The 19,288-nt window shown below is 39.2% G+C and overlaps 1 protein-coding gene and 1 pseudogene across 5 annotated transcripts in view; one reads left to right on the top strand and one right to left on the bottom strand.

Annotated features, from left to right (window-relative positions):
* Kcnip4 (potassium voltage-gated channel interacting protein 4) overlaps positions 1 to 19,288 on the bottom strand; it is a 1,070,438-nt gene that overhangs the window by 60,478 nt on the left and 990,672 nt on the right. The window lies entirely within an intron of this gene.
* Positions 11,363 to 11,839, top strand: LOC121442273 (annotated as a pseudogene).

Below are 19,288 nucleotides of genomic sequence, written 5' to 3' on the forward strand. Positions count from 1 at the left end.
TAAGCCATGAGATGACTCTGTTGCTTTAATACTTAACATGTGCGGACATGCCCTCTAGCCCCAAATGACTCTTGGTTGTATAATAATATTTCACTTTGCCAACTTTTACAAAAAATATAAAAAATGAAATTTCAGTGCTACACAATGGGAAGGACTCAAGTGTCACTGAGGTTTTCTCAAAGGCTATTTTCTGATTTTGCCTGCATTTGTATTCTGCTCATTCAATGGAGGGAAGTAATAGCATTTTTCTATTTGCCACAGAGGCTGTTGCAGAGGTGCATGAATGCAAGATCATAAAAGATATTCACAAACCACAAAGAGAGAAGAAAATGATCTATTGGTTTTAAACCACTGGGTCTTCTGTCGTGGTAATCAAATGTGCCTGGAAATATCAAATAGTGACTTCAGAAAGGGTAGACTGTGATAAGGGAACCCAATACCTAGAATTCTTTCTTCTATGGCATGATAGAATGGATTGATTTGCCAATTCAAGTTGTAGGCAGATTAAATCTCATTTATCTCTGCTTTAAGCAGAGAATGGAGGAATGCATTGTTCTCTCTGAGTACAATTGTTAACAATCAATAGAATTATTTTATTCAAAATGTCAATTAGTGTTGAGTTTGTTTTATTCTGAGCCTTCATTTTTTTCTGCTTCATATACTCTCTCTTATTACCTGTAAGAATTCTATCATATAGATGATCTGACACACTGTAAACTCTACTGTCAACCTGGGTGTCACTGCCTATCTATAAATATTGTTCTTTGCTTATTTCACAACTCATCATCATCACTACCATCATGGCAGTGTTGGGACTTTGGCAAACACAATTTACTCTGTTGTCTGCATCTTGTTAGTCATGTAACAGATTCAGAATGAAAGGATTAGTCCCAAATTCTCCTTTTGCCTTCATCCCTTCTTGCTTCTTTCATGAGGCAGACGATATTTGTTTCTTTTTTCCATCTTTCTTCTTACTGTTCCAACCCAAACACTTTTCAGACTGTAACCACTGATCCAACTGCATCCACACACCAGGAAACCAGAAATACAAACTCTCAGGCTCCTCGCCCCACCTAATATTAATACAAAATGAACAGTGCACTCATCAGCGACTGCAAACGAGTGAGGGGAATGTAAGACAACATTTCTGTATGATGGAGTTGGAAACTGGATGCAGCTTTTCCAAGAAAGTGGTCTATAGATGTATTAATCCTCCTATTTTGAAAGAAGGTAATTATTTACATTTATGTAATTATATTCGCAAACACGTATTGAGTAAATTAATTAAATTGAGATAGTTAAAGAGGGTCTCCATTTGGAGTTACACATTCCCATTTCCAATTCCATCTGCGAAACATTTTGCCAGAAGTTCTATTCTGTTTATATTTTACTTTTATTTATTATTTCTTTATTTTTTGGTTTTTCGAGACAGGGTTTCTCTGTGTAACAGTGCTGGTTGCCCTAGAACTCACTCTGTAGACCAGATCAGACTGGCCTCAAACTCACAGAAATCTGCCTGCCTCTGCCTCCCGAGTGCTGGGATTAAAGGCGTGCGCACCACAGCCCAGATCATATTAGATTTTAAACCAACCGTCAGTCATTTATCTACCACACCTGGTTTCTGACTAGTCCCCTCTTACCCACAGCAGAAGAGGTATGTGCTTTAGGGCAAGAAACTGATGTTCCTTCTTTTGCTGTTTTAATGACTATAAGATAATTACAACATTTTTTACTTCTCTCCCTCCAAATCCTCCCACAAACCATTTTTTGCTCTTTTACAAAGTCACTTCTTCTTTGTTCATTATTTGTTGTTACAAGAATATATACATGTGTATAAACATATGTATTTCTAAATATGGTCTTTTCAGCCTGTATAATGCTGTGTGTGTGTGTGAGAGAGTGTATGTGCATGTCTCTCTGTGTGTGTGAGTGTGTGTATATGTCTCTGTGTGTGTGTGTGTTTTCTTATTTACAGCAAATAGCTCGTGCATAGGATGAAGGCTCATGTGTTAAATCAGACCTGTACACTGTGTTGAGTGCAGTGGTAGACCTAAAATAATTTGTGTGTGATATTGTTATGAACACTGTTTGTGGTGGGAAAGACACTAATTTACTTGCCTGACAACTGCAATGCCAATAACCATCCTTAGTCTGCAATTACTGAGAACTGAGAGGCTCAGTTAGCTTTCTCACTCTATCAAAAATACCTGGCAGAAACATCTTTGTTTCCCCAGCTTTGTTTTGGCTTAGAATTTCCTTCTGTCATGGGGAGGAGAAGCAGAGCAACTTCATCCTGGCAGCATAGAAAGAGAGGAAGCCAAAGTTCCTCTCTTCAGAATCCTGTCCCCTGTTTCCCCTTCCTTCCAGAAACCTAGCTTATGGCTCAGTGCTGTCCACATTCAGAACAGTTTTTCCTACCCTTGTTAATCCGCTCTGGAAACACCCTCCTAAACAGACTCAGAGGACTGCTTCTGATTTCATGCAAGGCAATACTTGAGATTATTAATCTTCATGGAGCTACTGTAATAGCCTGGAGATTAGAAATTTTATCAGTGTGGTGAAATTCAAGAGCTAAAGTCTGGTTCTTCCTCTCTTCTCCCCTCCCCTCATCTTCTTCCCCCTCCTCTTTTCCCCTTTACTTCTCCTGGGCTCTCCTCTCTATCTTCCTTAAATCCTGACATAAATTAAATGAATTCTCTGTGATCTTGATGTATGCATTTTATCTTCTCTAGTTGTCAATTGCATATCAGGATGAGGTTTAGTCCTGTGATTGACAGTAAGAGGGGGCAATATCCTGCTTTCCTGTTATCAGGAATTGGTGATAAGTGTATTTCTTGCAATTTTGTATGTAACTTATTTCATAAGACATTTGAAAACATGAATCCTTGCCAACTCTGGCTTGCTCCACAGGGATGGCAAGCAGAGGCGGCTCATCTCAGGAGGTGTTCTGTGTTTACACTGTTCTTACCCTCATCCTGGGCAGCATGCTGAAACTCAGTCCTCACTCCTAAATCAGCCATCAAGAGGCTCCTGCCTGCTGCGGTGCTAACAAGTGTGCCGCTTAGGCCAGGCATGCAGAAGCAATCAGAGAACGCTACATTCTCCAGCCGTGCAGCTTGGTACATGAACCTGTGTTCACTTAGCGTGACTCACTCAGACCACAGTGAGTCCAGAGAGGACCATAGTAACCTTAGCATCCTGGCATCTGGGGCCACTTGGCTTCACTCTAGCTCCTAGCTCAAGCAGTTCATCACCTGAAACAATTTTCTTCATGGTTGCTGTCACTGGAGGAGAAAGACCACACAAGCACACCATTGCTGCAACTGAAAACCATTTTGTGGATAAAACGAGCTGCTTGCGGTCATCTTTTTGTTTTTATTTTATTGTACCCGTTGGCGTCTCTTTATAGATCTAATTTGATTTCTGTTTTCATTTCAAGTCTTCTCTGTGACCTCGGGTCAGAGACAATCTCAATGTCAGTGTGATTTGATGGGCTTATTTGTCTGAGTCCATCGGAAAAAAACCTCAAGAGAGAGCTAGGGCAGTGGGAGCACAGGGCAAGAGGTTGGGAAGAGAACAATATAGGGCAGAAGGAGAGGGGACCGGGTAAGAGAGGGTACCTCGGGAGAGGAAGTAAAGAGAGAGAGGTACAGACTGAGACTAAATCCCAGTTCTTATACAGAAAAAACTATACTTCAGTCTAGAATTCTGACCATCTTCCAACCACTCAAGGTGCTGCTGGCTCTGCTGTTGGCACTCTGCTCCACTCTCCTATTTGGTCACAGATGCTGTGCAGATACAGTCATGTTTCTTTCACGTTGGTGAGCATTAAGGTACACGAAAGCATTTAAGCTAGAAGAGGAGAATGAATGGATGCTAAACAAGAAAGAATTAATTATCTTCTGGTAAATTTTTAAAATAAAAGTTCAGGCAGTAAGTATCTTTTATCTTTATGGAGTTCTTAATTATTCTCAGTGAAACTGAACCAGACTAAAATTCTGTCACGGTCTCATGAAATGCAACTGTTCTTATTAAATCCCAAAGCATTGATTCTCCCAAGAATTGAGACAGTGGATGTCTTTACAGATAATAACTGATGCATATGAAATTGGTGGATAAAATAAACTCAACACATCTAGAGAATAAGCTGGGTATCTGTGGAGGCCCAAAGAGGCCAAAGGTCAGAGAGTTTAGGACAGGTTATTGTGCTTCTAACTCAAACAAAGGTACCACCTAGCTGTAAATCAGAGTTCTACTCTATCAAGGCTATTGTCAACAGGTGTGGCTTAGTTGTCAGACCTTCTGCTCCTGAAATAGGGAAGCAGTTGGTTTCTACCTAAAACAAAAGTCTAAGGATACAATTAAGTTCCAGTTCCCTTTATGGAAATAACTTGGGATTCCACCTAGGGAGTGGTTTGCCCACAGAGTGTTTGGTCTAGGGCTTGAGTCAAGGGCCTGACTTTTAATTTGTATGTTAATGCAGTCCTTTTGTTCTACTCCTACCTTTTGACATCAGGGATATATTAACCAGTTGAAAATTAAACATGGACAAATTTTCAGTACTTACTGAAATTCCCTCCTGATACTATCCTATGTGTTTCTGTGTTTTATTGTTTTTGTTCACGTCTTTGTATTCCTTACTATATTTCTAAATTCCCATGCCTCCACTGGGGAAGAAAGGTATTTTTGTTGAGGCTGGCCCCATCAGGTATCCATACAGAGCCTATACTACTGAAAATGCATCAAGGTAATTCATGGCAGACAAAGGAATAACAGGATGAAAGACCTGGATAAATCCAGAACCCCCTAGCAGGAAAAAAATAGAGCCAAAATTTAAGCAGGGAGAGAAGAATCAGAAATCTAGCATTAGCCGGTTCAATTTCAGGAACTAGTTGAAGATAAAGTTAGATTGTAATCTTGAGTATAAACTTGACAAACAGGGAGTTGCCCCCTTGTGATCATCACTGCTATTTTCGGAATTTTGTGTGAAGCCCTCCCTACCCCTTTCAGATTACTGGGCTGTGGTTTCTTCCAAAAACCCCTTCTCCCAGTTACTCGGGGTCGAACTCCTTTCCTGTGTGGGTTATGAGTCTTGGCCCCAGTGCACTGGTACCTGTCAAATAAACCTCGTGTGATTGCAGCAAGTACGGTCTCTCGTACTTGCTGCATGGGGGGTTGTATTATCCCGAGACTTGAGTGAGAGTCTCCCCACACTGGGGGTCTTTCAAGGGTACTGCCTAGTCTTCAAGTGACTTATGTGCTAGTAGAAAACCCCCTTAAAAAATCTATCTAGTCTACTTAAACTTATCCAGTTCCTAACCTGGTAGTACATAGGTTCCCTGTTCTATGTCCATGGATGAAAACATGTAACTTTTAGGTAAATAATAGTGTTTATAATCCAATGGCTAGAAATTATATTTATTTGAATTATTTTTTACTTGGTAATAATGATCTAGAGTCATGGCATCAGAGGCAATTGTTTATGTTAGAGGCATGCTGAGAGCATCCATAACCAGCTTAGGATAACTTAAATGACTCTGATTAAGTTGATATACAAGTAACCTAGAAATTTCAGTTTCAGTGTGAGTTTTGCTAGACGTCTTGTGCTTGTGTTCATTTGGACATCCACGTGTGTAGAGAGGAGATCCATTACAACATTGTTCAAGTTATCCTGTGAGGAAACTTTATTGGTATACTAAGAAATTTATCGTTTTAAATGAGTAAACAATGCTGTCAAATTTTACTTGTAGAAAGGATACTTATTACGAGGTATATCAGAGACCGAAGAGAGAAGAGACAGGAGGTTAGGTTGAGTTTTGAAGGAGATGAAGGCCTGAACTAGTTAATTCTGCATCTCATGGTGGATAGAAAAGAATGATGAGACACGTATGATTTGTCTCCTAAAATAACTCACAATGTAGTAAAAGAATATCCAAATACATGATCTAAAGATGGAGGACAAAGTGAAGTGGCCAGCAGGAGGTGAGGTGCAAGGTGGCTAGATGTGCAATCTGTAGAGAAATGGGGGCCCAGGATAGGAACGCTAACAGGAAAGGACAGAGCTTAGAAGAAAAAAACACGAGATTGGATAGAAAGTTAGAGGTGCTTTTTAACTTCAGTGGTTGCTGCTGGATGCCAGACTGGAGAATTGTGTGGGTAAGCCAAGAAGGCCTGAGAGGACCGAGTGTTGAGAAAAGAAAGACAGAGTTCAGATAACAGTTTGAATATTTCATGAGGATAACAAAGGGCAGGTTCTGCTTGGATTTGGTTTTCTTGTGGCTTATTTTTGTGTAGGGAAGATTTTTTAACCTGTTAGAATGACATGACAAAAGAGAAAGTGAAAACTGGAGAAGTGGTATCTGAGAAGCTAGAGAGAAAGACAGTACAAGCTGCACCAAGATTGTTGGTGCGGCAGAAATGCTAGCCAGGGTATTGAAGAACACTAAACACACTTTAGAGACAGGGAATTAGAAACAGAGGCATGAAAGAAATGATGGAAATGAATTAGACACTGTAGCATGCTCACCAGTAACCAGTGTATATCCCCTTCCTCAGGAAGTAGAAGTGAAGTTTATATGTTTTGCTGATGTGGCATGCCTTTAGGGAAGGATGCTTCTTTCCCAAGTCACAGAGGATAAACTAAGATCAATTGAATACCCATGTCTATGCCTTTCACTTTGAGAGGTTAGTCTGTAGGTGTAAAATAGACTCAGTTTAGGTCAAATAGTCACTTAGTAAATCTCTGTTGATGGCTCTTTTGGGACTATATTGTTCCATGTTAAACATATTTACTCTTAAACTTGGTATTTGAAATAACTGTAGGGTTCTTGGGATGATGGCGACACCTGGTAACTGTGTGCTGTAAGTCTCATAATGATTACGGTGGAGGGTAATAGAAAATATGAGGATGATATCTAGTGTTGATTTCCCTGCTTCTGAAATGGCTTATGCCCGATTTACTGTTTGGATATAGACACATATTTTCACCACTTTAACCACTTCCATTTGTGTTTTTGGATATATCAGTCATATGTATGTGCATCCAAGGGATGCAAGGGAAGTTAGCCATCTTCATCTTTTCATTAATGTACAGAGGAAGTAATCTGTTAGGGGGAATCAAAGCAGGCCTGGGATGTAGGACTGGGCTGTGTGGGAAATATTAGTAGGTATCCCTGAGATACCAAAAGCATCATAAGCTAACAAACTAACACATAGGAAGGCAACAATAAAACATAATCAAAATATAGAGGAACTGAATGGGAGCAGACAGGCTTGCAGCATTTCCATTCTGCCTTAAGCGGTAAAAGAGGAGAAAACTCTGTGCTGAGGACTGATTCCCATGTCAGGTGGACAACAGAACACAGCGCAAGTATAAGTTAAGGGGACAAGTGGTTCAACGGGGGCGATAAGGGCAGCACTTGGTAAAGAATTTGAGACAATATGAAGCATGAATGGGCTTGTGGAGGTTGCACACCATGTAGGGGTGCTTGCAATGCTAGCATGAGTATGATTTTGGATCCCCTGCACCACACAAAATGATCCAGTGCAGGCTTGCCTTCATCTGTGGAACTGGCAGTGTGGACGACCGATAACTGATGCACCTACTAATACATCCTTGGTAGCAGCATGATAACTAAGGTATCTACAAAAAATCCCTACATCTAAGACACCAGGAACATTGCAGAAGTGGGGAGAAGAATGACTCTAAGAACCAGGAAACCAGAACATCTGATACATGACATCTATACATCTATATATGACAGGGAAGCCATACCCATGAAATCTCAATAATTTTCTGCAGTTATTACAGATACATATATGCAACACTAATAATTAACATAAGAAAGTGTGAATTTGAGAGGAAGTTGAAGGGGCATGGGAAGTCATTGAAGGAGAAAAGGGGGAGGAGAGAAATGTTATAAATACAGCATACAAATGTGAAATTACAAAAATAAATTATTAAGAAGGAAAACCAAATTATGTAATTTTCAGGAAATAAAAAAAATAAAGGCAAGCATTTGTGTAGGTGGCAAGGCTCTTGAAGGTCAGGTTCAGGCGTATATTAAAATATCTCTTTACTTACAGTGGTTTTACATCCCAATAAAAACACTAAGTTGAAAAAATAAAATGAAGAAGTGCTTACTTTGGTGCATGTTAGGAGAGGATTTTGTCTGTATTCACCTTTGTCCATCATCTCATTGCGTAGGTGACCCAGAGCATCATGGGAAGAGATGGCAGAGCTGAGTTGCTCCCTTCATGGTAGTCAGGAAGTTTACAGTATAGCTGGGATAAAGGTTGCTTTCTATTCCTGGTTTACTTCCTCTTAGGTCCCCACCCCATTACATGGTTCTAAACACATTCACAGAATCTTTACACTTAAATTAACTCTGAAAATGCCCTTTCAGTTACAGTGGAAATGTGTCTTAGTGGGCTTCTAGAAACTGCTCAGTCCAATTAAGCTGATAACCCAAGGACATTTACGAATCTCTTTGTAGCTAAAGAATTATGGTAAAAAGAATTATAAGTATGGTGTGGGAGGTCCTTCTGTCTATGTATTCCTTTTATTAGTTAATAAATAAAGAAACTGGCCTGGCCTATACCATGGGAGGAGGAAGGCAGGGTTAGAGAGAGCCATGTATCCCCCTGGAGCCAAACGGAACTTTACCCGGTAAGCCACTGCCACATAGCGATACACAGATTAATAGAAATGGGTTAAATTAATATGTAAGAGTTAGCCAATAAAAAGATAGAGCTAATGGACCAAGCAGTGATTTAATTAATACAGTTTCTGTGTATTTTGGTTCTGGGCAGCCGGGATGAACAAGCCTCCTCCTACATAAGCATTAGACAACAACTTTTTATTCACATTTTATAAGTCATTCCTGATACCATAGATAAAATGAGTTGTAGCTGTTTCAGGTCTGGAGAGCTCCATATGGCAAATAAGATTTCACAAGATGTCTACAGAAGTCTGAAAGAGAAACTCAGTGGACTAAGTAACAAAACAATCATTGGTCCTACCGGCTGCCTTGAAACTCTTAGACAAATTCCATTCCAAAGCCAGGGAATCATTGCCCCAGCTGCTAACCAGGACTGAACACAGCCTTTGGACAAGGTCCCTTACTGAACTAGAAGCTCACATTTTGCCTGGGATGGCTGGCTGTTCAGTGAATTAATGTGGAATCCATCTATCCCTGTTCTACATGGTGGGGTTATGGGCATATGTAACCAAGATCAGCTTGTGCCCTTGGATGCTGGACATTTGAATAGCAGTCCTCATGCTTACAGACCAAGTGCTTTTGCCCACTCTGTCAACTCCTCAAATTTGAAAACCTCACAGTCCGATCAGCAAAATAAAATATTCTCTTTTCAAAAATAAGGCAGGAACTTAAGTCACTCATCACTTCAATAGTGACTTCATTTTAATGATGAGACACAGGACAATTTGAAAAGTCAAATAACTTTCCAGCTTTCATCTCCAAATGCACACTATTCTGACACCTGTCAAGAGCTCTGTTCAGGGAGCTCCAATAGAACCATTGTCAAAAAACAGTAGAAGCCAGAGCCTTTCCCAAGATACCTGGAAGCAGAAATTTCATTGTCTCCTTCCCAAGAAGGTAGAGAGAATACTTTCAGGAATAACTGCCTGACCTTCAGAACTGTGGCTGACAAGAGAATTACAGACACCAGGGCCAGTTAGTTCCTCACAAAGTGAGCTCCTAGGGAGTGGCCTGGGGTAAGGATGAAAGCCCCTCCAGTTGTCATGAGATATGAAATCAGGTTTCCATGTCCCCTGTGGGTGTCTGGCTGCAAGGTCTAACTCACTGTTATTATAATCATCCTGCATACTGATCTGGGAAAATAAGTTCAGGGCAGAATGACTAGTTCCCAAGTGCAGAGCTGAAGACCCTCTAGCAGTTCTCTCGTCTTGAAGATTTATTAACTCAGTAAGTTTGCATCTAAGATAGGGCCAAGTTGTCTTTGCAGAATAACTAGAGATATTTTATTTGAAACTTTTCAGCAAAAGTGAAAGGTATACAAAAAACTTTAAAAAATAGGGACATTTTATATGTTTGCAATGAAGAAAAGATTTCATCTTTTTAAAACCAAATGTATTTTTAAATTTTGTAGATAACGTAATTTTATTATCTGTAATGTAATGTTTTGAATTCAAATAAATTGCAAGAGACTTAGTTTCATGTAATTAAGAAGCACATTGCCACATCCAGTTATCAATTTTGTCATGAGCCTTCTTTACTACCACAGATCACTTTATTGTATAGTATTTTGAAATAGAGTCTTATGATTTCACAGAAAGGCATTAAGACCACAGTCTTGCTTAAGTCACCTATGTGCTAGGATTATTGGTGCGAACCACCATACACAGCTTCTCTTTACACTTTTTATAGAATAAAATGTGTCATCATTAAGTATAACCTCCTGGATATATGATAGATCTCTAGAAATATATTTTTCTTATCTAATGGTTATTATAAATAATTTAATAAAATATCTCCATATCTTCCTCCAATGACATTTTTTAGCCTTTGAGAATCACTGTTAGACTTACTGCTTTTTAAAACTTTATCTTTGTTAAAATCAAGAATTTACTATTTGGGCTCAGTTAGCCACTAATTTCTTCCATTGTAAACTGAATCTGTGTTGGCCTAGAGATATGATTGTGGAAATATATCTATGCCAAACAAAAATGATGCTTTGATGCTCAGGTCAATTTTGTAGACTTTTTTTTAAATTTAGAAAGCATTCAAAGGAATTTTCATTGAGAAGAAAAAGAATCACTATTTTATTCATTCCAAACAATAACAACTTTGGTCAGCCGCATTTTCTGCTGAGACAACACTGTTATAAAAGGACCATCCACCAATGAGAGGAAGAAAAATCAATAAAGGCCAAAAACATACCTATAAGTAACACGATCCAAATTGAGAGGGTTTTATTTATGTATTTCAAAACACACATGCGCATACACTTATTTCCATAACAATAACTAAAGAAAGAGATCATGAATGTGAAAGGAGTGATGAGGAGTACGTGGGAAGTTGGAAAAGAGAAAAAATAAGGGGAAATGATGTAATTATATGATAATCTCAAAATTAGAAATACTGCACAGCTTTTGTGCCTCTTTTAATTATAGTAATTGAAATTGTTTATATTTTTATTATTGATAATTTCATGTTTATACAAGGAAATATAGAGCGAAGTATGATTATATCCACTCCATCTATCTCCCTTCAACTCTCCACACCTCTCAATTTCAATTTTTCTCCTGTTAAAAAACTTATACAGGTTGATATGATTGGCCGACCGAGAGCGGGCCTCTTTTCCTGCTTTAGCAGATCGGCGCGGCCGTCATCATGAATGACACAGTAACGATCCGGACCAGGAAGTTCATGACCAACCGTCTGCTTCAAAGAAAACAGATGGTTATTGTTGTCCTTCACCCTGGGAAGACAACAGTACCAAAGACAGAGATTCGGGAGAAGTTAGCCAAAATGTACAAAACCACACCAGATGTCATCTTTGTATTTGGATTCAGAACTCATTTTGGTGGCGGAAAACAACTGGCTTTGGCATGATCTATGATTCTCTCGATTATGCAAAGAAGAATGAACCCAAACACAGACTTGCAAGACATGGCCTTTATGAGAAGAAAAAGACCTCCCGAAAACAGCGAAAGGAACGCAAGTATAGAATGAAGAAGGTTAGGGGGACTGCGAAGGCCAATGTTGGTGCTGGCAAAAAGCCAAAGGAGTAGATCCACGGTGACTTGATATGCTGTGGTTTGCGGACAATTTCCCAGAGGACAAATAAACTAAAAGCTTATGTGTCTGGAGTCTGCCGTTTATTGGGTATTAGAAGCATCAGGTGGCTGGGCTAGAGAGATGGCTCAGTTTAAGAGCATTGACTGCCAAAGATCCTGAGTTCAATTCCCAGCAACCACATAGTGGCTCACAGCCATCTATAATGCAATCTGGTGCCCTATACTGGTGTGCAGGCAGAACACTGCATACATAATAATTTTTTTTGAAAGAAAAAAAAACGTATACACTGTCCATTTCATGTTGCCCCTAAATGGATGGGCGTGGGCCCATCCCCTGAAGATGGCCAACCATATTTCTTCAAGCAGCAATCAACTGTTAGTCACTGTGAATAATTTTTGGCATTTCATTGTACATACAGAATTTGCTTCACTCTTTGAAATGCCAAAATCTAAAGCTGGGATTCTAGGTAGATTTCAAATTCCACAGTTAGAATCTCCTACACTTCTAATTTGTCCACAATCCCATGCTAGTCCCACACCTTCTTTAGCTGCTAGTTGCTTTCTTCACTGTGAACCATGCTCTTTCCTTAAGCCCAGCTGTGGCAGGCTGACCGCATTTTCCATCATTGGATCTGACCCAATGGCTATAATATGTCCTACCTGCTGAGGTAGGTTCAGTCATCACTCCCCTAGATACTGTTTCGTTCTTTTCACCCTGTCCATAGAAGTTAATTCTCCTTTTCCCCATAGAGTCTTTACTCTCATCTTTCTGTTATCTATTACAGTGAGCCATTTTACCAGTTTTTTCCTGACCTTCTTAATCACCACTATTTAAGGGTTTCTTTCTATCTATCGGTCCAATGTCAAATATTTAGTGAGATACTAAACATGCATGAAAAACATAATTATCATTGATGTTAATGTTCAAAACAAAATATACTTTCCTTGTAATGAGATACTCTTGTTAGACTCATCTGTTCATTAAGGGACCCCTCAAGGATACCTGGCAGGAGATGGGCAGCCTAGGTGATAACAAATGGAGCACCCGAATCTGTCAGAATTGTCACAAAACCAATAATCTGAATTATGGAAAATATATGATTGTTTTCAGATGAAACCTCATATATTTAGAGTGGTTTGATGTTCTCAGGATTCTCTAAGTATAAATGGTACTATTGCTATTGTGCAATACAGTTTGGGAACAAGTTGCATGGTGTCCATTGACTGGAGTACTGATGGATATGTGTAGGGAGGGAAACTTTGAGATGAATGAAACTGAAGCCCTTCTGATTAGTGAAGCAGGACATGCAGCATAAACACCCAGATAGCAGACATGATTCTGGTGGGGGAGGGTGCCTATTCTATGCTGTAAATGTACAATTAGATAATTTATTAATAAGCTTCCATTATCATAAAACAGAAAAGATTTTTCCTTTATCAGGTGAACTTTTTTTTTTATGAATGGTTTTGATGCCTTGACAATTTATACATCTATATCAACTTTAGGTATTTCCAGTTCATTACCCTCTCTTATTCTCCCTTCACATCTAAATCATTCTTCTCAACCATTTCTGTCCCACTTGGTTGATGATACTTATTAATGATAGTTCTAGTGGAGTGTTAGGGATAAAAGGCAATTTGAGGAGAGATGAAATCTGAGTCTTAGGAAATGATGTAAAATAAAGAGAATAAGCCTCACTTCTATAAAAAGTTTGATGAGAGAATTGAGATTAGGCTAAGAGAATTTTTTGGGAAATTTGAGCCAAGATTGCTACATATTTAGTACTAAGAGGAAGAAACATTTACCTATCTGTAGGCTGAGATAGAACTTAGAGAAGAGGAGAGGAGAGAGGAGAATAGGAGAGGAGAGAGGAGGAAGTGAGGGAAGGAGAGAAGAGGAGAGAGAACAAAAGAGAGAATGAGTGAGAAAGAACAGGAACAACAAGGATAACAGACGAAAGAAAGTAGATTCTGCCACTGATAGAAATTGTGACCTATGACAGTAAACAGCACTCATGTGTCACTGAAGCAGAGAAATTCTAGTAGTGAATAGGACAAATAAAAAATCTTTTTAAAGTAGTTTTTTGTCAAAAAATTAAAATGGCAATAACTTAATATTAATATGTAAAGCAGAAAATGGGATTTTAAATAAAAGATCAATTAAATATTATAAATGGTGTAATATGTTTCAGTAAATATATACCACAAGGTTCCAAAAGATGAACTAATAATTCTGTGCAGGATTCAGGATGAGAAGACCAAGACACATAGCAATGCCAAAAGCTGGAGAGAAGTATGTTGCTTGACTAGTATTTACTCTAGTGGTAATCTTTGATGATAGCAACTATTACCAAGTGTGTTGGTGCATGCCACATTTCAAAAGGAGGACTTGACTATTTAAGTTCTAAAAGTGAATTCCATCTCAGTGCAAAGAACTTAAGAGGATTGTAATCTAGATGTATTCCTATAGTAGTATCTATTGTATTAAAAATTTATTAGCAACACTTGGGAGGCAGAGACAGGTGGACCTCTGTGAGTTCGAGGCCAGTCCCAATGCTACAGAGAGACCTTGTCTCAAAAAATAAAAAACAATTAATATAGATATCAGAAGCCAGGTGGAATAAAATACAGAATACACACAGAAGATCAAAGTTGTCCTGAAAGCAATCTCAATAACAAAAAAATCAGATTTTGAAACATCTAAATACTTCCTGTGCTTAGGAGGCATGCTAATGATGATCGCCATGAAGGTGAAGACAGACTGAGATTCATAGCAAATGCCAGGAGCGAGGAGAAGTGTGAGTGTCGCTTGACTAGTGTTTGTTCTAAAGATAACCTCCAACACTATCCAGTGTGGCAGCACAAGCTTTTAATTCCTGCTTTCAGGAGGTAGAGGCAGCCAGATGCTTGAGTACAGGGCTGTCCTAACCTACATAGTGAGTTACAGTGCAGGTAGAGCTACATAGTGAAATCATGTCTCAAAAATAAATAAAATAAAAACCAAACCCAAACAACAATAACAAAGAATCCAGCATAATGGCTGCTAATGTCTTCTCTCCCTAAAAACATACATCACTACTCCATACATGAGGAGACTGAGTCCAAGGCCCCTTCCCTTGTAGGCTCATGGGCAGTGTGACATGCTATGGTCAACAGAGCACAAAAGAAATGATTACTCCAGCTCTGACTTTTAGAAGAGCTGGTATATTTCCACTCATTTCACATAGGATCTATCATCATGTAAGAAATATGAGTATGTTGAATTCCCATGCTGTGAGCAATTTCAGCCTAGCTGTATTAGTTTTTCCAAAATGCAGCACACTGTGTGGCTTAAACAACAGAAATTTATTTCCTCAAAACTCTAAAGCCGAGAATTCGGAGCTTCCACTCAGCAGGATTCGTTTACTCAGAACTCTCATTCTGGCTTGCCAATTTCTTCTTCTTACTGCCTCTTCACACAGCTATATCTGTACAAACACACATCCAGTGTCTCTCTCACATGAGCACAAGTCATGTGTTGGTCTTGTTTCATACTAATGTGTTCTTTTAAACTTCATTCTTTCATTTCTTTTTCCTGAAAACCTGGCCGTATCTAAGACACTGGGTTTTGACACTGGTGTATGAATGGGAAAGTACTGATCAGCATACAACACTAGCTACTAGCAGAAACCATGACAGAATCACAACTAGTTACTATCTACTCCAACTGAACAGCCAGCTGGTGAGCAGACGAGTCATTTGGAAATCTGCCATCCACGGATACCACATGCATGCAGAATGCCCGGGTAGATCCTGATGCTTTATAACCTGAAGGTATGCCTCTGGATACCAATCTCCCTGAATCCCCCTTGGTGAAGCTCCAAGCTTTAGAAGAGACTGAATGGTGCACAATAATACACAGTGGAAATAAGGGACAAAGCTAATAGCAAGAAGTCCAACTGACAGACAAAATGTATTTACTGCTTTTCTTACATTTTCTCGTGTTCTAAGCAAAGTATACTTCAATTTATTCTGTTGAATTCTATATTTTATTATGTACCTTATGTATTTATTTATTTACTTAGACACACACACTTTATAATCTTACTACTCTCCACATATAAAAGATTTTTGATGTATGTATGAATGCTGGTAACAGAAAGAATCACAATTATAAAATTGAACAATGGGAGTTATGAAAAGCGAATAATCATATTTTCATGGATTTCCAAATAGCTAAACTTGCTTAGAAAGAGAAACTACCCCAAAAGACATAAACACCAGAAATCTTGCACACAGCTTCTTTTGTTACCACCAAAAGTCGTTTTCGTGTGGAGGTAGGGTATCCTGGGAATAACACGTATAGAGTGAAAGCCTAAATTAATACGTGGTTAGAGATGAGGGCCTAACAACATCTCTTTTGAATAATAAAATTTTGAATAATAAAATGTGGGAGTTCTGATTTAAGATGGAGCTCAGTTTTCCTTATGGGGTCTTTTGGGTATTTGAATAAAAATAACCCATATATTTGAAAGCTTGACCCCAAGTTAGTGGAACTGTTTGGGAACTATTAGGATGTGTGACAGGGTAGGAGGTACTGTGTCACTGGTGGGAATTGAGGTTTCAAAGCCCACACCAACCTCAGTGTCATACTCTCTCCGCCTGTAATTTTCAGGTCAGATGTGATGCAAGCTCTCTACTACTGTTCCAGCACTTTGCCTGCTGCCCCACTTCCCTCAGTGATGATCATGAACCAAACCTTTGAAGCTGTAAGCAAGTCTCTAGTTAAATGCTTTCTTCTATGAATTACCTTGTTCATGGTATTTCATGACCGCAATGGAAGAGTAACTAAGGCAGGCGCGTAGCATAAACTCCAAACTTTGACCGGCTTTGCATTAAGGACACAGATTCACAGAACGGGACTGCCCCTTACAGCGTTTTGCTATATTTGTATTTCAGTTGCGATTCCGTTCCTATGTATGATTCACATTTTGGTATTACCACGGATACATCTGTTATCCTAAAAAATCTGAACCTTGAACGTCTGCAATTTATTTCCAGCTGGCCTAACAGCTTCCGTTTTCATTTCTCTTCCTCTGTTGGGATGATATTTCTAAAGTGTCAGGGTGACCTTATCTGCGCTTGTTCTCCTGATGATCTCACCCAGCCTCCTGGATATCAATTCAGTCTAGATATTGATGTCACAATATTTATTGGCCAGCAGAAACTTTCCCATGGACCCTAGGCCTTTGTAATGTGCTGTTACGTACTCCATAATTCTCCCTGGAGCCTGAAAAGATGCCTTAAGCCCCCAAAAAAGATGTTTTTTTCATCTTAACCAATTTGTTCCTCCATCATTTCCTATTTCATAATACCAGCTAGCCCATTTGATTCTTTAGACATAAGGTCCAAGTCCGTATTTTAATTGGAGCTGAAGTATGAGTAGCTAAATAGTGTCCTCAGGAATCAGGATATAAACTTAAGCATATACCTCCAGATACTCTAGATACTTCTAAAATCTATCTGCTTTATCCTTTGTTGAGTTTTTCTGTTGCCATGTATATCACTTTGAAACCCCAGATGGCAGGTGCAAGGCAGATACTGACTGCTAATACCAGGTCAAGCTTGCTGCTAGGAACAGTGAACTGGTTTTCTATCTACTTAACCTATAGAAGAACTTTATATTCCTTCCCTCTAGGGTCAAGATCTTTTTGGTTCATTTACTCTGTCTTTTGTTAGGCTTTTCCTGTGTTCTTATTGAAATTCTAGGCTGGGATTTAAGACAGGAACACTAGACTATTATAATTCTGTCTCAGTTACTAATTAACTGCACGTACTTGAGAAGTTTCTATGTTATTGAAAATTCAGATCTACATAAAAATAACAAGCCCTATGGAGGTAGTCTATACTTTATAACAATAATATTGAAAATGTAGACAAACAGTTATTGGACCTTTACTTCTGGAGTGCAAACATCATATGTACTGACTGACTATCTATTTCCTAAGTGTTTAATGTAAAGTTGTAACTTCAGGAGAAATGTAGTAAATATATATGAAATGCCACTTGAAGATGACATGATTTGGTACATGTCTTTGAAATTTCAGAGGCAGTTTGGTGTAACAGAAAGGATCCTGAGTTGTGATACAGAAGGGGGATTAAGCCGCTTGTCTTCAACCTCAACAATCATAGCATAAGTTTTGGCTCCTACATTTCCCTCTAATGTAACTAGAAAGTAGGTTAGTTGATATTGATGGTACCTTAAAAGAACAGTGAATGGACATTTACCTTCACTAGGAAACGTAAAAGTTATCTGCAGTTTTGTTTTTGTTTGATGCTTTTTTTTCCTTTTTTTTCTTTTTTTAAATTTATTTAATTATTAAAGATTTCAGTCTCTTCCCCGCCACCGCCTCCTATTTCCCTCCCCTCCCCCAATTAAGTCCCCCCCCTCCCCTCAGCCCGAAAAGCAATCAGGGTTCCCTGTCCTGTGGGAAGTCCAAGGAACCCCCACCTCCATCCAGGTCTAGTAAGTTGAGTATCCAAACTGCCTAGGCTCCCACAAAGCCAGTGCGTGCAGTAGGATCAAAAATCCATTGCCATTGTTCTTGAGTTCTCAGTAGTCCTCATTGTCCGCTATGTTCAGAGAGTCCGGTTTTATCCCAGGCTTTTCCAGACCCAGGCCAGCTGGTCTTGGTGAGTTCCTGATAGAACATCCCCATTGTCTCAGTGTGTGGGTGCACCCCTCATGGTCCTGAGTTCCTTGCTCGTGCTCTCTCTCCTTCTGCTCCTGATTTGGACCTTGAGATTTCAGTCCTGTGCTCCAATATGGGTCTCTGTCTCTGTCTCCTTTCATCGCCTGATGAAGGTTAATATTCAGGAGGATGCCTATATGTTTTTCTTTGGGTTCTCCTTATTTAGCTTCACTAGGATCACTAATTATAGGCTCAATGTCCTTGGTTTATGGCTAGAAACCAAATATGAGTGAGTACATCCCATGTTCCTCTTTTTGGGTCTGGCTTACCTCACTCAGGATAGTGTTTTCTATTTCCATCCATTTGTATGCAAAATTCAAGAAGTCCTTGTTTCTTACTGCTGAGTAGTACTCTAATATGTATATATTCCATACTTTCTTCATCCATTCTTCCATTGAAGGGCATCTAGGTTGTTTCCAGGTTCTGGCTATCACAAACAATGCTGCTATGAACATCGTAGAGCATATACTTTTGTTGTATGATAAGGCCTCTCTTGGGTATATTCCCAAGAGTGGTATTGCTGGGTCCAGGGGTAAGTTGATCCCGAATTTCCTGAGAAACCGCCATACTGCTTTCCAAAGTGGTTGCACAAGTTTGCATTCCCACCAGCAATGGATGAGTGTACCCCTTTCTCCACAACCTCTCCAACAAAGGCTATTTTTTTCCTTTTTTAAATTGATTTTTATTGAGTTCTACATTTTTCTCTGCTCCCCTCCCTGCCTCTCCTCTCCCCGCTTCAACCCTCCCCCAAGGTCCCCATGCTTCCAATTTAATC

This window comes from Microtus oregoni, unplaced genomic scaffold (genome assembly GCF_018167655.1).
Source record: "Microtus oregoni isolate MIOR12 unplaced genomic scaffold, Mior012 000090F_ref0000504, whole genome shotgun sequence".
NCBI lineage: Eukaryota > Metazoa > Chordata > Mammalia > Rodentia > Cricetidae > Microtus > Microtus oregoni.